General features: G+C 46.3%; 1 long non-coding RNA gene across 1 annotated transcript; it reads right to left on the reverse strand.

Moving 5' to 3' along the window:
- Window positions 1-1,576: 1,576 nt before the first annotated feature.
- Window positions 1,577-14,523, reverse strand: LOC141994090 (uncharacterized). The gene is made up of 3 exons (XR_012641018.1): window positions 13,874-14,523; window positions 4,186-4,309; window positions 1,577-1,710 (listed from the first exon to the last, which is right to left on the reverse strand). It is a non-coding gene; the product is annotated as an uncharacterized LOC141994090 (long non-coding RNA).
- Between the last annotated feature and the right edge of the window lie 3,091 nt (window positions 14,524-17,614).

The following is a 17,614-nucleotide window of genomic DNA, read 5'->3' on the forward strand; positions in this document are numbered from 1 at the left end:
CGAGATATACTTTATGCAGGATGGCTCATGTGAGGTATCACTGGAAAGATTATGATTTACTGAATGTGATTTCCAATTTGTATGCCTGTATCATTTCTGCGTCTGAAGTTAGGAATATTGACGATGTATCTGTATTTCAACTATGCTACTTTGGGTGATGCCCACTGCTAACACTTCAGGTACAACAATGGAAAAGCCAGACATGGTGGATGGCCCATCAGCAAGGACAATGAGCTGTGAACAGCTTGGCCTTCCTGTGGACCCTCCACAGGGCCACTGACTCAGGGACGCTATGATACTACAGCGTCAGGTGGTCTTGTCACCTGATACTAAAACATTACCTGGAACTTGTAATTTTCCACTGTAAGGGAAGGGGGGTCAAGTTTGGGAAACAAAGGATTCCCACCTTATGTAAATCCTATTTAAGGGTGGGGAAGAAGGCAAACAGGACTCCTCCTCTCCATGGCCTGTCTGCCCACGAAGAAAGACTGCAAAAGGGAAGGCAAGGGGAGAGTCCAGACAGAGATAGGGGTATCATCTGAAAAGGAATATAACTGGAAATCTGAAGCACAGAAACTTTGCAAACTGCCTGCAACAATATCTAGGGTGAGAAATACTATTTGTAACCAGTTTCTTTAATGAAACTAGCTTAGTTTGCGTGTTTGATTTCATTTGCTTAGTAATCTGCTTTGTTCTGTTTGTTACTCCTTCTACCACTTAAAATCTGCCCTTTATAGTTAATAGCATTTGTTTTGTTTATTATTAAACCCAGTTTCTGTAATTTCTAATGGGGGTGGGGGGCAAGAAGTGTGCACACCTCTCTCCACATTGAGGGAGGGGGTGAATTTCATAATATATCTTTGGGTCTGCAATCCAAGGGAGGTGGACATCTGAGGGCTGGAGCAAGTCCCTTAAACTGAGTCTTCCTACAGCTAATCTGCAGCTGGGTGTGGCCCTGCCTGTGTGTGTGTTAAAGGAGGTTTTAAGAGCCTGGCTCAGCAAGATAGGTTAAAGGGGGCCCATGCTGGCAGAACAGGTAGACTAAATGGTATCTCAGCACATCAGGTTGCTTCCCAAGGGGTCCAACCCGTCATAGATGGAGCCAACCCCTCACACAGTGTCTGTATCAGCCCTTAGAAAGTACTGAATTCCCATTAGGATCCTCCTTATCTGGGGGGGCTCAGGGATACTGAAAGGTTTTGGAAAACTGAGAGTTTGGATCATAGGGGCCTTTGAGCTTGGCAGAGTTATGAGTGGGCAGAGTTTCCCCCCGGCTATTCAGAAAGCCAGAAGGCTTCCCCAGAGGGGCCAGCTCAGCAGTGTGAAGATGAAGCAGAGTGGTGTCTGAAGCAGTTAGGGCTGGGGAGCAGAGCATTGCTGGCTGCTCTTAGTCATCAGAAAAGGGAAGCCAATTCCTGTTGGGGCCTAAGGATCTCACCTAGCCTATCCCTTTGTCTTTAGATAACCCTGCTGTGATGCTGGGAGCACATTCCCCTGCACAGAGAGCAGGTGGTATATTCCGCCTTTTCTACCCAGCATTGCCATCCAGTCCCTGGAGAGGGTGCTGTACCTGGAGGGAGTCACTGAGTTGTGGAGCTGATGGATGAGCAGAGAGCATGGCAACTGGTGGAGGAGACCCCGTCCGAGGGATCTGCTGTCCTTACCAGGTGAGGACAGAGACTGTCAGATTCAGGCTTCCATTCTGGAGACCTGTAGGATCACACCGGGGGAGGATGTTAAGGGACCGAACAGAATTGACTGAGTGCAGATTTGTTGAGCATACTTCAATCTGAGCTATTATTCTATGGCTGTAGTGAAGTACCCACACCTTCTCCCTGAACATCCAAGACTCCACCTTCCCAGCCTCCATGCCAGGGAGAGCGCTGTCCATTTCCATAAATCTGCCTCTGTACAGCTAATGTACCAACATGCATAACTTCCTGTGGGACAGGAAGAGTTGCTGTCATTTAAAAGAACCTATGCACAGGCTCCAAACCTTCCCTGAAACCTCCCACCCTGCCCAAGTCACCTTCCTACCAGTAGCCATCTCTGTGCTTGACTGTTGCTAAATGGGGCAAGAATTTGCTTTACGTTGACAAAAGGAGATTGTTTCCGTTTGCTGAGTCTCAAAAATGACTGACCCCTTTTGGGTCAAATGTTACAGAAAAACTTCCCCTGGACAAAAGCCTGGCCCAAGACACTCAGCCTGGAGGGGAGCGCATTCAAAAGGTCTGACCCCCTGTGATTACTACTAGTCAGTTCAGGGTATTCCATCAGACAGTGTTACAGTCCAATCCAGTCTCCCTGTTTCTTGTACTTCCTCCTTCCCCCTCTCATGGCACTGAACACTGCTCTCCTTGCAGGGGGAAAATGTTGCTGTGTCTGGACCATGCTCACAAAACTGAAGAGGCCAGAGAGACAGTCCAGGGTAAATTGTGCTCTTTGTCTTGAACATTAATGGCTGGGTTTGGCACATTGGCCAGCCACAGGACAACACAGAAAATATTATTAATAGGGAACAGACACACACTCCCCCCGCCATCCATCCCCCACAGTGGAGGGCTCCAGCTTCCCCACCCCTTAGTGTTGATTGGTGCCACTTCACAGGATGTGCTTATTATAACCATGAGGCTCCTGTACCTGCACACCGCCCCCCCCGCACCCCACCAACTAATTCACTCAATTACACAACACCCCCAGTCAGGGTAGGGCCTTGTCAAGGTTCCTTCCCCACTCTGAACTCTAGGGTACAGATGTGGGGACCTGCATGAAAACCTCCTAAGCTTACTTTTACCAGCTTAGGTTAAAACTTTCCCAAGGTACAAATTAATTTTACCCTTTGCCCTTGGAATTTCCACTGCCACCACCAAACTTTAACTGGGTTTACTGGGAAACGTAGTTTGGACACGTCTTTCCCCCCAAAATCCTCCCAACCCTTGCACCCCACTTCCTGGGGAAGGTTTGGTAAAAATCCTCACCAATTTGCATAGGTGACCACAGACCCAAACCCTTGGATCTTAGAACAATGAAAAAGCATTCAGTTTTTTTTACAAGAAGACTTTTAATAGAAGTAAAGGAATCACCTCTGTAAAATCAGGATGGTAGATACCTTACAGGGTAATTAGACTCAAAACATAGAGAATCCCTCTAGGCAAAACCTTAAGTTACAAAAAAGACACACAGACAGGGATAGTCATTCTATTCAGCACAGTTCTTTTCTCAGCCATTTAAAGAAATCATAATCTAACACATACTTAGCTATATTGCTTACTAACAGTTCTAAGACTCCATTCCTGTTCTATCCCCAGCAAAAGCAGCATACAGATAGACCCAGACCCTTTGTTTTTCTCCCTCCTCCCAGCTTTTGAAAGTATCTTGTTTCCTCATTGGTCATTTTGGTCAGGTGCCAGCGAGGTTACCTTTAGCTTCTTAACACTTTACAGGTGAGAGGATTTTTCCTCTGGCCAGGAGGGATTTTAAAAGGGTTTACCCTTCCCTTTATATTTATGACAGGCCTGACATACACAATCTGGATCAAGACTGGGAACCCGCCCCACAGAGAGGCCATGATACTAACATGGGACCATTGGGAAATCCAGGTGACAATATCACTTTGGATCCCAAAGTCAACCCACCATGTTGGGCGTGAATGGATATTGCAGAGTCAACAGGTGCCAGGCCAGAGCTTACTCCCCAATATCCACTGGGACACTCTGTCTCTCTCTCTCTTTCCTGTGAGGGTGGGTGGAGGAGGAGGTGCAGCATGTTTCCAGTGTTAGGAATGGGAGAACAGTCACTTATAGGTTAAGGCCAACATTTTCAAAAAGTTCAGTATCCACAAGAGGGACCAGCGCACTATTCCTATCTCAGCACTTCAAAGAGCACCTAGTGTGATGAGATCTCTTGAAAAATAGAGACACAGGTATCACAGTGGGAGCTGGTGGGAGCTGAATGTGTTTGAAAATCGGGCCTCACTTGTGGGTGTGGCAAATCAGGCTCTGAGCTCTTTTAAAAATCTTGGCCAAGGTCATACAGGAAGTTTGTGGCAGAGCTGGGAGTTTAGCCCAGATTTCTTAAGTGCCTTAACGACAAGATCGTCCTTCTGCTTTGAAGTCTTTTGTTATGGACAAAAAAGACAGAAGTAGGAGTGACATATGTAAGAATGTATGATTATACATCTTGTACCTGATTCTCCTTTCCCTTTACACTGGTGAAAGTCTGTTCCAGGGAGTTACTCCTAATCTCCATCTGTATAAGTAGGAGATTCAGATCTGCTGTCTTCATGTTCTTCTTAGTGATATATTACTTTCTGAAATAAAATTATAATGAAAGAATAAAGAGCAGAATTCTGTGTGCTCAGTGGAGCCAAAGACTCCCCTTACTCTACTACAGTCCTGAATAGATTATCACAGCACAAAAACTAAGCCTTGGAGCTCTGGAATTCCTCAAGCAGCTCCCAACTAAGCCCCCATGATGAAAAACTATCAGCAAAATTATTCAGATCTTCAATTCCCCCTCCACTCACTCCCTTTACTCCCTCCATCTCCCTCTCCAAAGCCAAACTCCACCCAAACTTACTGATTCTCCAACAAGATGCCAAGCCCCGGAAAGGATTCCAATAGCTCCTTTTTTTCTTATTTACCATCCTAGAACAAACCTCTTCAGTATTTGGGGCTAAGTCACCACTCATCCTGTGAACAGGCTGAGGGCTAGTCTACACTAGAAGTGCTACAGTGGTGCAGCCGCACCAATGCAGCTGCGCTAGTGTGTCTGGTGAAGACTGCCGATGGGAGAGAATTCTCCCGTCCGGATAAAAAAATCACCTCCGCAAGAGGCGGTAGCTAAATTGGCGGGAGAAGCTTTCCTGTGGACACAGCGCTGTCCACACCAGTGCTTAGGTCGGTGTAATTTATGTAGCTCAGGGGGATGGATTATTCACATGCCTGAGCAACATGTATTATGCCGACATAAGTGGTAATGTGTAAAAGCCCTGAGAGCAGCTGAAGCCAGGCTCTGGGTAAGCACTGTACCGGGTTTATGGCGCCGGGCCCAAAGTCAGAAGGGGTCCCGGCCAGCCCGACTGTTTTGCGGGTGCCTTGGCAGATGAGCTGTTTCATATGGCTAGCCTGCGTGCAGCTGCGATTAGCTGTTTGGCGGGGAGGCTCAGATCAACTGTTTCGTGCCTCCCTGCTCCGGCAGGGGCTGAGTGAGTCTCAAAAAAAAAAAAAGCCTTAGGGTTAGGCATGGGCGGAAGTGCTGGGCTATCAGCAGCAGCAGAGCCAGCCGCTGCTCACCTAGGGTCGCCCCACACCTCTTGGGCTGATGGCCATGGCATCCACCTGTATGGTTGCTCTCTGCCAACCAGGCTCAACTCTGGCCACAGCAGGCATCACGTGACCCAAGGGAGCCCAGCTAGGCTAGGGCTGGGTGCAGTCGTGGATTAGGGGGAGGAGAAGCCCTGGACCCCGGCAGGAGCCATGCTGGGGGTGAGATGGGGCTGACGGTGGAGAAGCCCTGGACCCTGGCAGAAGATGTGGGGCTGAAGTCCCAGGCTCAGGATCCCCAGCCACCCTAGTGGCAGAAGCTGCAGGGCTGAAGCCCCAAGCCCACTCTGTGCGGAGCTGGTCTGAGCCCCACTCTCCCCCGTCCCCTCTGTGGAGCTGGCTCTCGCTCTCAGGCTATGGAGAAATTCAGCCCAAATCTACCCACATTGGTATCTCCATTTCCCCCATCATCACACAACCATGAATGGATTTAGCCTGGGAGGCAGGGTCAGCATTAGCCCCAGTTGGCAGGTGGGATCTAGGGCACACAGAGGTGAAGTGACTTTCCCCAGGCTAAGCAGGGAGTCTGTGGCAGAGCAGAGAATCAAATCAAGAACACCTGAGCCCGATGCCTGTGCCTTAACCACTAGGCAACCTTCCCACCCAAGGAGGGGGAACCTCCTCTGCCACTTTGAGTGTGTAGGTGGGAGCAGGCACTAGACAGAGCAAGAAGGGGGAAACATCAGAAAGGGGAGCAAGGACTTAGAGAAGAAACAAGAGAAAGGGAAAGGGGCAGGGAGAGCGAAAGGAAGAGAGAGGGGAAAGACTCTCCATTGCTTGTCCCTCCCATCCACCTTCTTCCCACAGCCATCAGTGGCCCTCCCTCAGCTCCCAAACAGGCCCTAAGCAGGTGTGAAGCCCAGAGCGAACATAATGTCTTTAAACTGGGTTGTTAGTGAAGACAGCTTGTAGCTGAGTGTACTGATTTTAATATACTGTAATTCATGCTAATATAATGATATAGTTCATTACTATTTTAATGATTACATTGTTAAGATGCCAATGATAGACACACATTCAATAACAGAATATGAAAGAAGTGTATAAATATGCTGAAAATTGCCAGTTTTGGGGGAAGACTAAGTCCCCCCAAACACACACACCTTGCCTTCAAAGCAGGAGGGGGCAGAAAGGAGTGAGCAGTGGGCAGGAGATGCTCAGGGGAGAGGACCTAAGGGGAGGGGGCAGAGCAGGGGCAGGAAGAGGTGGAGTGGGGCAGAGTGAGGGTGGGGCCTTGGGGAAGGGGGCGGAGCTGGGATGGGGCACCCACCAGCAAAACCAGAAGTCAGCACCTATGCCTGCATCTGTACCACCCTGATGAGCTGCCCCAGACACCCTCCCCGCTGAGCCCCAACCACCTACACCTGGACCCCCACCCAAATGAACCCCACCTCCCCTGCACCCAGACACCCCTCTTCCCGCTGAGCTCCAACCACTTTCACTTGGTCCCCCCTACAGCCTCCCATTGCCCCTTTACCTGGAACCTCCCTGTGCATCCAGATCCCCCACTGAGCTGCCTGCACCCAGACTGCCCCCCACACAACCCTCTTACCCCCATCTGGATCCCCCCACACTAAGTCCCTCTGCACTTGGATCCTGCTGCCAGGCTGAGCCTCCCTGCCCACATCTGGTGTGCCTGGTGCAAAAGGGGCAGGGCCCCAGGGTATTTCTATGGCAGGCATGGCCCTTGTGCTGTGTCAGAGTCAGGTTCAGCCTCACTGCCAAGTCCTTGTCCCAGAGAGGCTGCAAGGTATTCTCCCACCTCAGTGGCCTGTGCTCCCCATTGCCTTGGTGGAGCTTCCACATTTATTTATTGTAAAAAAAAATTGCAGAATTTTAAAATATTATGCACAGAATTTGCTGCAGAATTCCCTCAGGAATATGGGGTGCTGTACAGCTATGATGGTGGGACTGTGAAGGGAGTACTGGACAGTAGGGGATCTGTGGGTGGGGGAGCTGGTCAAGGGGTATGGTGTGCAGGGTGCTGTGCGGTTGTGATGGGATGTCAGCGGGGGGGGGGTCTTTGGGAAGTTAACCCATTCCCTTCTCCTTTCCTCCCTCTACGGCTTCCCGTAACCTGCAACCCACACTCACACCTGCAACCTTTCCCACAATACATTTTACCACATATACAAGCGCTAGCAACATGCAATGCTAAACTGCTTACCCAGGGGTCCCCATGGGGGGGGGAGGGGCAGTTATATTGTGACATTCCCCCCCTTGATCCTGAATCAACCTTTTGTTGTGAGGGGTTACCACTTAGGTTGGGTTTTTTTTGTTTTGTTTTTTGACACGGTGGCTCGTGTTACCGTTGGCCTCCTACACAAACAGCAATATAGCACAAACAAAATGGTTAGGACGGCAACAATTGCATGCACCAGCCAGTAGTGGGTTTTGGCTTCATTAGTAACATAGCATAGCACATTTCTTTGCTGGCATAGATGCCCCATCCGGATGGCTGTGGCAAAGGCAGCCTTTTTTAGATTAAATGTGTGCTGCACCACTGTAAAGGAGGAGGCATTTGTGTGGAACACGGTTAGTTGGTTTTGGGTGTGCGTTAATGGAAGAAACACAATGGGCGTAATTTATGAAAAATTAAACACAATATAGTTAGAAATATTAACCATACTTTCCATAACTGCGGGTTAATGCACCGAAAAATTTTGCGCCTGAGAGTGCAACAGCAACTTAAGGGGCACCCTAGGATAGGTGGTTTTTTAAACACACGCGGAGCTGTTGGTGAACATGTGTGCTTTAGTGGGGGTGTATTTTGATGCCTCCCCTTTTCAGCAGATGTGTTGACCCACCTTATAAAAGCGGCCTGGCATTGCCTTTTTTTTTTTTTTACACATTATTTGGGGGGGCTTTCTCAGCCACAGTTGCCAGGTGTTGCCCTTTGCAATTTATGTGTGCTGATAGTTAGAGGATGTAGTCAGCACATACACCTTAGCCGTGTCATTGGGGGGAGCCACCTTTCATACGTTGCGATGGACCACCCAGTTCCAGAGGCAGCCTTTTTAAAGGCCTAGCTGGATTTTTATAGCTGGGGCCCACACTTTTTTTATGGGGCCAAAGGCTGTAAAGGAGCAGGCAGTGCTTGTGCAAGTTTAGTTTGTGTGCCTTCAGGAGTAGTGAAAAGGCCATTGCTTTTGGGGCATTTTTGAGTGAAAATAAATTTTTTTAGGCCAGGCTTTATAGAGCACATTTTTTTTGGATGCTGTGGACTTGCTGGGTTAAATATTGTTGGAGCTGGGAGCACACCGAATTCCACACTAGTTGGTCCCCGGCTTCAGTTATGGTTCTAATTAGTTCCCGCAAGGTGTTCCATGTGTGGCGGGCCAATTTGGCAGTGTGTTTGAGGGCAGAGGTGGCCGATGTAAGGTGCATGAGATTTGCACTTGTGACCAGCCCCATGGCCTTTTTTAACTGTTTTAACTGTTTGTCTTTTATGGCCCCTTGCTGAATGTTTTAAATATTAGCTGCCGTATTGGCCCCATTTTACAAGGAGCTTACTAAGGTTTGCCTTTTTTGAGGGGGACAAGGACAACGTTTGTCTAAGGAGGGCAAGTTGGAGGGCGGCCCCCTTTGTACAATTGGGAAGGAAGGCGGGGACCCTAACGGTGTTAGGGGCAGGTAAATATTTAAAGCTTTTAAGGTGGCATTAAGGAGGATTTAGCGTTGAGTGGCCGCTTCCCATTTGGTGGCTGGTAACATTTGCCACCACCGTTGGTGGGGGGAGATATGGAGGTGCATTTTTAGAATTACTTTTTGAAGACTAGGGACTAAGCGGAGGAGGCTGCAATTTATAAGGGATGCTGGAAATTGTTTGGGGCATGTAATATTTACCTATCCACACTGGCGGGACGTGTGTGTGGATGAGTGGGTGATATACGTGATATACCAACATTTGGAACTGTGGGGGTTAGGTTCAACCCAACACCATCTGGGGACTAATATGGTGACCACCTTTTTATGCCAGCTGTTAATGTGGAGTGTTGACTTGGACAGCATATTAAACTTTTTTGTGATATTGAAAACCTTTTTATGTACCTTTTTATTGGTGGTTTACTTGAGCCATTGCTTTAAAAAAATTTTTTTTAAGTGGAACCATGAGCGCTGGCAGTATGGATAGAGATTTTTTTTTTCAAGGGAGGGGCCATTGTTCCCAGGTGGAAACAAACTTTTTGGGAGGGGGGTTTAGGTGTCGATGGGACGTAACGTTGTCCCCTGTGGTGCTACTTGGTGGGGTACGCGGGTTTTTTGGGTTAATTTTGTTTGGGATTTAATTGGGGGGGGATATGCAGGGCCAGGGGACCTGGGGATTTTGGCAGGGGGCCGCCCTTGGAAAAATACCCAGGTAATATGTGATGCCACATTTTTAGGATGCTAAGCCACAATTGCCCCCCTGCCAGTGGATAATTGACTTTTTTTTTTTTTACCACAGCCAATTTTGAACAGTGGTAAAATTAACAAAGGATGACAAAAGTGTTGGACACCTGAGGATTTTTACAGGAATGGACCACCATAGATACATTGTGTTACACTGGCGAATTTTGCAGGCCTGAAGCAGCAAGAGCGGTTTATCACTTTTGTTTAGGGTGTTTTGGGGCTTTTGCTATTACTGCCCTGTTTTGTTAACAGAGCAAAAGGGAAAAGAAAAAGAACAACGTAAATGCATTTATTGGAGAAACTGAGGTAGGTTTAAAAATTTTTAAGGCATTAGTTGTTTTGTTACAGCCTTTTTTGGCTTTTGTTATGGATGTTGTTTGCCTGGTTTAGGAGGTTACAACAACATTTTGTTTAGGGATTAGGGACTGCTATTGTTTGCCAAAGGGCTTTTTGTTTTGCTTTAGGCCACCACATGAGGTACAGGGTTTGTTTTTTGGGGATTTATGGAAGGTCCGGGGCCACCCACCAGGTATTTTGCTGTGGCCCTATGGTGTTTATTTGAACTATGCATTGCCCCCACGGCTTCTCCCCTTCAGCCTTGCGCCACCCTGTGGCTTGGGCCCCATTGATAGCTTGAACCATGGAGAGTTTTTGGAGGTATTTTTCCTCCTTATAATTATAATTATTTAAATAATTTTATGGACAGATGGAGACCCGGATGGTCTAGGCAGGTGGCTGGTCCACAACTGAGGCCCACAACGCCATGACTAGAAACATATGTTTTGAGCTGATTGGCATGCACTCATTTTAGTTTACTAGGTAGCTGACATTGGTACACTACCGGGGAGATGTGATTTACAATGGAGTACAGACCCACCCACTTGGTGTTTAGAGTGTGGGTCACCTTTTTTAGCTTTTGCAACATTACCTTGTTTTTAATTTGCCATTTTGGGATGTTTTTAATGACGATTTTTTTATGCTTGGCTTTTTTTTTATTTAAAGCGGCCTTTACGGCTTTGCGGGTATTTACATAGCTTTTTTTTTTTTTCCTGGGCAAAGCTGAGACTTTTTTGGTTGTGGCAAACAGTAAATGTGATTATTGGTAAACACAGTACTTACATTACATTTACATTTGTTTATTAGAGGGTTGCTAACATTTTAATTTTTTTAAACACTTTTTTTTAGGAATTAACACATACACATTGCCCATTATACAGTACTTTGGTTTTATTATTTAATTTATTTTACATACAGGATTTTAGTGAAATGTTTTTACTACAGGGCTTTGGAGTAACAGACAAGGACAAGCATACCCACTTTTGGGGAGTCCACTCGGTAAAAGCTGTGGTGTTTAATAGCTTTTTTTCCTCCCAGCCCACTGGCTCAAGGTTTGGGGTAGCCAGAAGGATTTTATGAGCCATATGAGGAGTGGGCTAACTTTTTATATTTTTGCTTTTAGAGCTTGTTGGTGTGCATTTTTAACAACAATTTTTTTAATTAAAAGGCCTGGCCTTACTATGCTAGAAACACACTGCATTTATTTGTATTGATAAGTATTAAACAGTGGTTTTTTTGCTTTGCTTTAGCAAGTGTATTAAAACCTTAGTGTTTTTTGATATTACCCAAAACATTTTTTGTTTTAAGGTGGACAAAGCAAGTATTTGCATTTTAGTACATCCCATAGCTATAGCAGTATGGTTTTTTATTTTTATTTGTTTTTGTATTAGGCTGTTTTGTAGCTGGAACAAAGAGCTTAAGTTATTTTTAATTACCCTTAGGTTTACAGTATTTATAATTTTTGCTTTAAAACCAATTTTTTGTAATATGGTGCCTACTACCTGAGGATGTTTTTTTTTGCAGTATTTTTTTTAATACACAACAGTGCTAGCAACAAGACAAACAACACACGAGAAAACATAGAACACAGAACACAATTTTTATTGTGACAGTAGATTTATGGAATTTTGGGTTGCTTTTTAGCTGGTGTCAGCTTTTTTTGATTTTTTGAAAGACAAAAATAACATGTTTTCCCCCTTTGGGGGTGGCAGATTATTGCTTAAAATATATATATATATATATATACACACACATATATTTACAAATACCCTTGCTGATTGCAGGCAAAACAGAGGAATTACCCCCATATTTTTTTGTGTTTGTTTTATAGGCAGGCCAGGTTTTAATGGCTTTTCCCTTTATTAGTTAGATAATTTGCATTAACACAGGCGCTTTTTGGTTTGCCTTTGGATTTAAAGACATTAGCAGCTTAGAGACTTTGTTTTAAAAGGGACACAATTAACTTTTACAGAGTTTTGATTACTTTTTATTTTTAACTTTTGCTTTAAAACATACAAAAATTTGAAAAAGAAGACACAACCTATTGCAGCTTTTTTTGGAGCCCTAATAGGATTTTAATTAAGTAGTATGGTATGTTTCCATTTTTTTTACCCCTTTTACAATATACACTGCACATTTTTTTACACTGCTTTGTTTTTACATAGCTGTATATAGATTACATTTTTTTAAACATTTGGGGCAGTTAGATTTTAATAGAACCCCCTTATATATTTTTTTAGCAAATTTGACTAAATTGTACATAGTTAAATTATTTTAATTAGATAATTTTTTTGCCTGGACTATTTACAAACATTTTTTTGGAAAAGGGCCCATATTTTTTTTTTTTTTTACAATGGTTGCAAAGAAACCAAGAATTTTTTTTTATAACACTTTTTTTTAACAGTGTTACAATGTTTACCCGCTTAATTCCCTCCAGCCTTTGCAGAGTTAACTTTTTACTTTTTTTTTTTAATTACTTGCTTATTTTTAAAATGACACGTTTATGAACTTAGATTTTACCATTTTAAGTACTATTTTAGGGATTTGATTTTTTTATGTTTGCACTTACTTTTTTTTTTTTACTTTTGCCACTATGCCCTTAGGACATTTAACCTGTTTTTTAACTTTTTATTTGTTGCCTGCCTGCTTGTTTGGGCCCAATTTTGCTGCGTCGTCCCTTTCCATGGGCACCGGCTTTGTTTTACTACCAATTTAGCAAGGAGGGTGGGCTCCTTAATTAGCCCCCACCACTCCTGGTCCCTTTTCTTAAACATTTTTTTTTAAATTGTGAAATTACCACAATATCACTTACAAGAAATACTACACTGCCCAAACTTTTATATTCTTTAGAGTTTGGTATAACAGAGCAAGATTTGTTTAAAAGGAGTAATTTTTTAAACAAAGTATTATTTTTGGATTGCTTTTTTTTAAACATTTTTCACACTGGTGCTACCACTATTTGCCCACACTTCTATATCCTTCAGAGTTGGGTCTTATATAGAAAATACTGCTTGAACATATTTTTTCCTGAATTTTTTTTTACCTTTATAACTTTTTTGTTACACTTTGTTAGTACAGCTTTTAAGGTTTTTTTAGTTACTTGAAATTTTACGTTGCCCACGCCGGCACCGGGGCTTACAATGTTTATTCCCCTGGGCTGGAGGGAGAGATGCTAAGCCTCCCTCTGTATTACTTGGTCCTTTACCACTGAGGGTTTATACACCAAATTTAAAACCCTTTTCATGCAGAGCGAGAAACCCTTTTTTTTTTTATGCTTAGTTATGCTACGACTGAGGGTGTATGCACCAAGGATTTTTTTTTTTTGCACTTGGAGTGAGGGTTTTTAAGCCCTCCTCCTATTGCCTGGCACTTTTACGGCCAGGGGTAGATCCACCAACACCCTTTCCCCGCCGACCAGGGTGGAGAGAGGAACGCTAAACCTTCCTTTGTTTTTTAGTTATGCTACGACTGAGGGTGGGGCATACCTTTAATCCTAAAATCCTTAACATGAAATACCAACTATGCCGGGCAGAGCAAACATGAAATACCAAGGGCAGACCAGTTGGTGTGCTCCGCAGGGCCACCCCCCTCTGCAATTCTCCACCAAAACTGTGACAGATTTATGTTACCAAGCTGCCTGAGGCATCAGGTGATCAGGCTGAGGCCGCAGGTTTGTTAGGGGAGGAGATGAAGGAGCACACCAATTGACTAAGTTTTAAAGTTTTATTAATAAAATAACAGCGGTGAGTGCTGGGGCTTCCCATGTTACTCGGGGGAAGAAAAAAAGCGTTAGTGTCCATGCCCTAACCCACTTTTATACTTACACACGCACAACCCGAGGCTGGCCAAGCCTGGGTGTAACATCAGAAGTAGAGGGGGGAAGGGTGTACAAGAGTTCTGTTCTGTGCACAGGCCGTCAGGGTCCACTGTTGATCTTCGATTTACTTGAGCTCTTGGGAGGGTTTTAAGTCCTGGGGTCTTTTGGGGGCATTCTGTTCAGGGACCTCTGTCCCCCATACTCTTTGTACCAGTCCAAACCAGCCTTCCATGGCTTCCTCAGCTTTCCCAAAACACACCAGCTTCAGGGACGCAGCACTGTGGTTTTCCCCCTCGCTGGCCTTCACTGTCTCACTAGTTTTTGCAGCCCCTGCAGTTCTGTTCAGCTGAATCCTCCTTTCTCACAGCTGGTCGGGGTTGGAATCCAGGCCCCCGTCTTTTTTGGCAGGCAGCCGAGAGTTGGTTGCGTGTCGTGGCCTTGGGCTGGAATTAGCGTCTTATCTTCAGACCTAGCTGGAGTGTCGAGTTAACCCACTCCCTTCTGCTTTCCTCCCTCTACGGCCTCTTGTAACCTGCAAAGGAACCTTTCACTCCACACTCACACCTGCAACCCTTCCCACAATACATTTTACCACATATACAAGTGATAGCAACATGCAATGCTAAACTGCTTACCCAGGGGTCCCCATGGAGGAGGGGGGCAGTTATATTGTGACAGGGGCATTGGGCATAGGGATCTGTGGGGGAGGTCTCTGGGCATAGGGATCTGTAGGGGAAGTCTTTGGGTGAGGGGATGCTGGGCATAAGGACAGGGGGGCAGTGTGGAAGGGGCACACTGGCAGTGCAGGGCTGGGCGGGCCAGTGTGCATCTAGCAGTTGTGGATTTGTAAACAGTGCCCTGTTCTGGACTGAGTGGGGCCACTTCCGCTGCGCTGCGCCTTATTGCCCCCAAACAGCCCCTCACTCTGCAGACTGCCCCCCATCACATGCCCTATTTCCCCAATGGAGGCCCACAAATATGTTTGGCACCGGGCCCACAAAAAGTTAATCCGGCCCCGAGTATGCATAAATGATGCTTGCACCCACAATGGCTTATCATTTGCACAGGCAGAGCCTGTGAAACCATTGATTTAATTCACAGTAAATGGAAAGGGAATGGGGAAAGGGTAACTTATTGAAGCTGGCACATGTGCTGGGCTTCCTATTTCTCTGTAAATGTTCCTCCTTTTCTAAGGGACATGCACTGACCACATCTTGGACTCAAGAGTTATTCAGCTAAAACTCCCATCTTCTTCAGGGAGCGCTTTGCATGATCAAGTTTGGAGGAAAAAGCAAAGAATTTGGCACTATTAGTAGCAGTCAAATAGGTGGAGCTAGCAGCCCTGACTATTATTAAAATTTCCCTTGCTTTTCATAATAAGACCCTGTTTTCAGTAGCTTATAACTTTGCCAAACTTAAACCTTTTGGAATGAAATTTTACTGGCCTCAGACTGAATATTTTTGGAAAGTTTCTGTCAAAGGTTCAGCCATTTCCAAGAATGAGGCAAGGGAAAAAATACATTGTTGTGCCACATTAAAAAAAAATTCTTACAGTTTTTTTCTTTTTAAAGCTTTCACACCTTCATGCTTTTGGTGCAGGGACTTGAAACTTGGCATGGGGTGGCCTTTGTGTCCGGAATGTGCATTTTGCCATCCCCTATGAAAATCCACCCAAGTGTGAACAAATCTTTCAAAAGTGAGTTTGCTTGTGTTCAGAGACTTTGTAGATTGTAGCTAAACTCTCTGAAGATACTGTCCTCCTCACTGAGCATATTCCAGCCTCTTTCAGTTCCTCCTGTTGACTAGCCTGCACATGTATACCCAGAAAGTACTGAGCATGCTAAAGCCCAGGGATACAAGCATCAAGCAGAACTTTCCCTGCAATTGCTGCTCCCAGCTGCTGCAGACTGGTGTAGGGCAGGGCACCAGAACTGAGAGCATGGAAACTTTCCCCTTGTGCTCTCAGTGACCTGGTCTCCACCCTCTGCTGGCAACCAGGCAGTGTAGAAAAGGAAGGTGCCTGACAGAGGTGACAAAGAGTCTGTGGGGGAAAGGGAGGGGAGTGGGATTGATTAGGAGAGGAGACTGGGCCTGAGAGCTGGAGAGGGAAATGTGGTGTAGGCACTGGGAGCCAGTGAGGGAGGAAAGACTCATATTTATGAAAGAGCGGAGGGAGGTGAGGACACTGTGACTAACTCAGAGGGGGAAAAAAGACTGGGCCTTGGGAACCCATAGTGGGAGAATGGAGATGGTGAGGCGGAGGAGACAGATCTGATGAAAAGCCACGGTGCATGGGGAAAATTGGAACTGTTCTGAGCAAAGAGACTGGGACAAGGTAATAGGTAGAAGGTGATGGGGATGGAAGGGAGACTGAAATTGAATAACATACTATTCGCTCCATCATAGGATTGGCATGAATGGTGCTGTTCAGCCCTTATAGATTCATAGATGTGAAGGCCAGATGGACCATCGTGATCATCTGGTCAGACCTCCTGCATAACACAGGCTAGACAACCTCACTCTGATGACTACAGCAGTGGTTTTCAACCTGTGGTCCACGGACCTGTGGGTGTCTGCAGACGATATCTAAGGGGTTATAAATTAATAGTTCCATTAGTTAATTATCCTTACAGTTTAAAAAGTGTGCCTTATTTCTAGTCTGAATTTGTCTAGCTTCAGCTTCCAATCACTGGATCTTGCTACGCCTTTTTTCTGTTAGTAAACACCTTTTTAATTTATCAGAACTCTTGTTCCCATGTACGTATGCATTATGATACAGTGTTTTCACATACTATTTTCCCACAGGCTGTCTCTGCCTGCTTCAGTACCCAGAAAAGGATCACAACTGGCGAAATGAAGAGCATTGTGCCCGCTACAGACCAAAATCATTGGTGCCTCCTTCAGAGAGTGCAATCCACCAGAAACCACGATCAGATGTTATGATCTTGCAAACCAGTATCTTACATCCAACCTTTCTTTGTAGAACAACTTGAAAACGTGGCAACTAGTTGATTCCCACAGCACTTAATCGCTGCTCTTCACATTCCCCGACTCCTGATACAGAACGTAGGGGGGTGATTTTCAGGAGGCTGCAGCAGAGTCTCACCGTCACTGCTCAGCAGCTTCCCAGGTGGTCAGTGAGGAGGTTCTGCTCCCCTCCAGCTCCTGGGTTACAGTGAATAGGAAGTTTGGGGAATTAAACTAGTTCCTGTTTGATGTGTGTGCGAGGTGTCTCTGCACGTCAATTGCCAGTGCAATCACCGCGCACTGCAAACAGCCCTCAGCTCAGCCCCGGGGGAGGTTAGAGAGCGGGCGGGAGGCGATCGGGCCGGGGAGGGGTGGGGAGGAATTGGGCTTGGGGACTATGGGCGAGGGGGTTTCAGGGGCGGGTGGCAGGCAGCGGGTGCTGGGGCCTGTGGCGGGATTATTCCACGTATCGAGCCCGAGGGGTCGGGAGGTGGCGGGGTGTGGGGAAGGGGCGTTGGGGTGGTGCTGGGGGGGGGGGTTGGGAGTGCAGGACCTGAGACGGGGGGAGCAATTGGAGGTGGTGGGGTCTGGAGGGAGGTTGAGGGCGGGACCCGAGACGGGGGGGGCAGTTGAGAGTGGTGAGAGGACGGGGCCGCGGTTGGGGGGCGGAGCCCGAGGCGGGGCCGGGGCCAAGGCTCGGGTCGCTCCCCTCAGACATGGTCGGGCCGCGCGGACCCTGTTGCCCGGCAGGGGGCGAGCGTGGCCGGCTCTCAAAGTGCGG

This window comes from Natator depressus, chromosome 9 (assembly GCF_965152275.1).
Source record: "Natator depressus isolate rNatDep1 chromosome 9, rNatDep2.hap1, whole genome shotgun sequence".
In the NCBI taxonomy this organism is placed as follows: Eukaryota; Metazoa; Chordata; order Testudines; family Cheloniidae; genus Natator; species Natator depressus.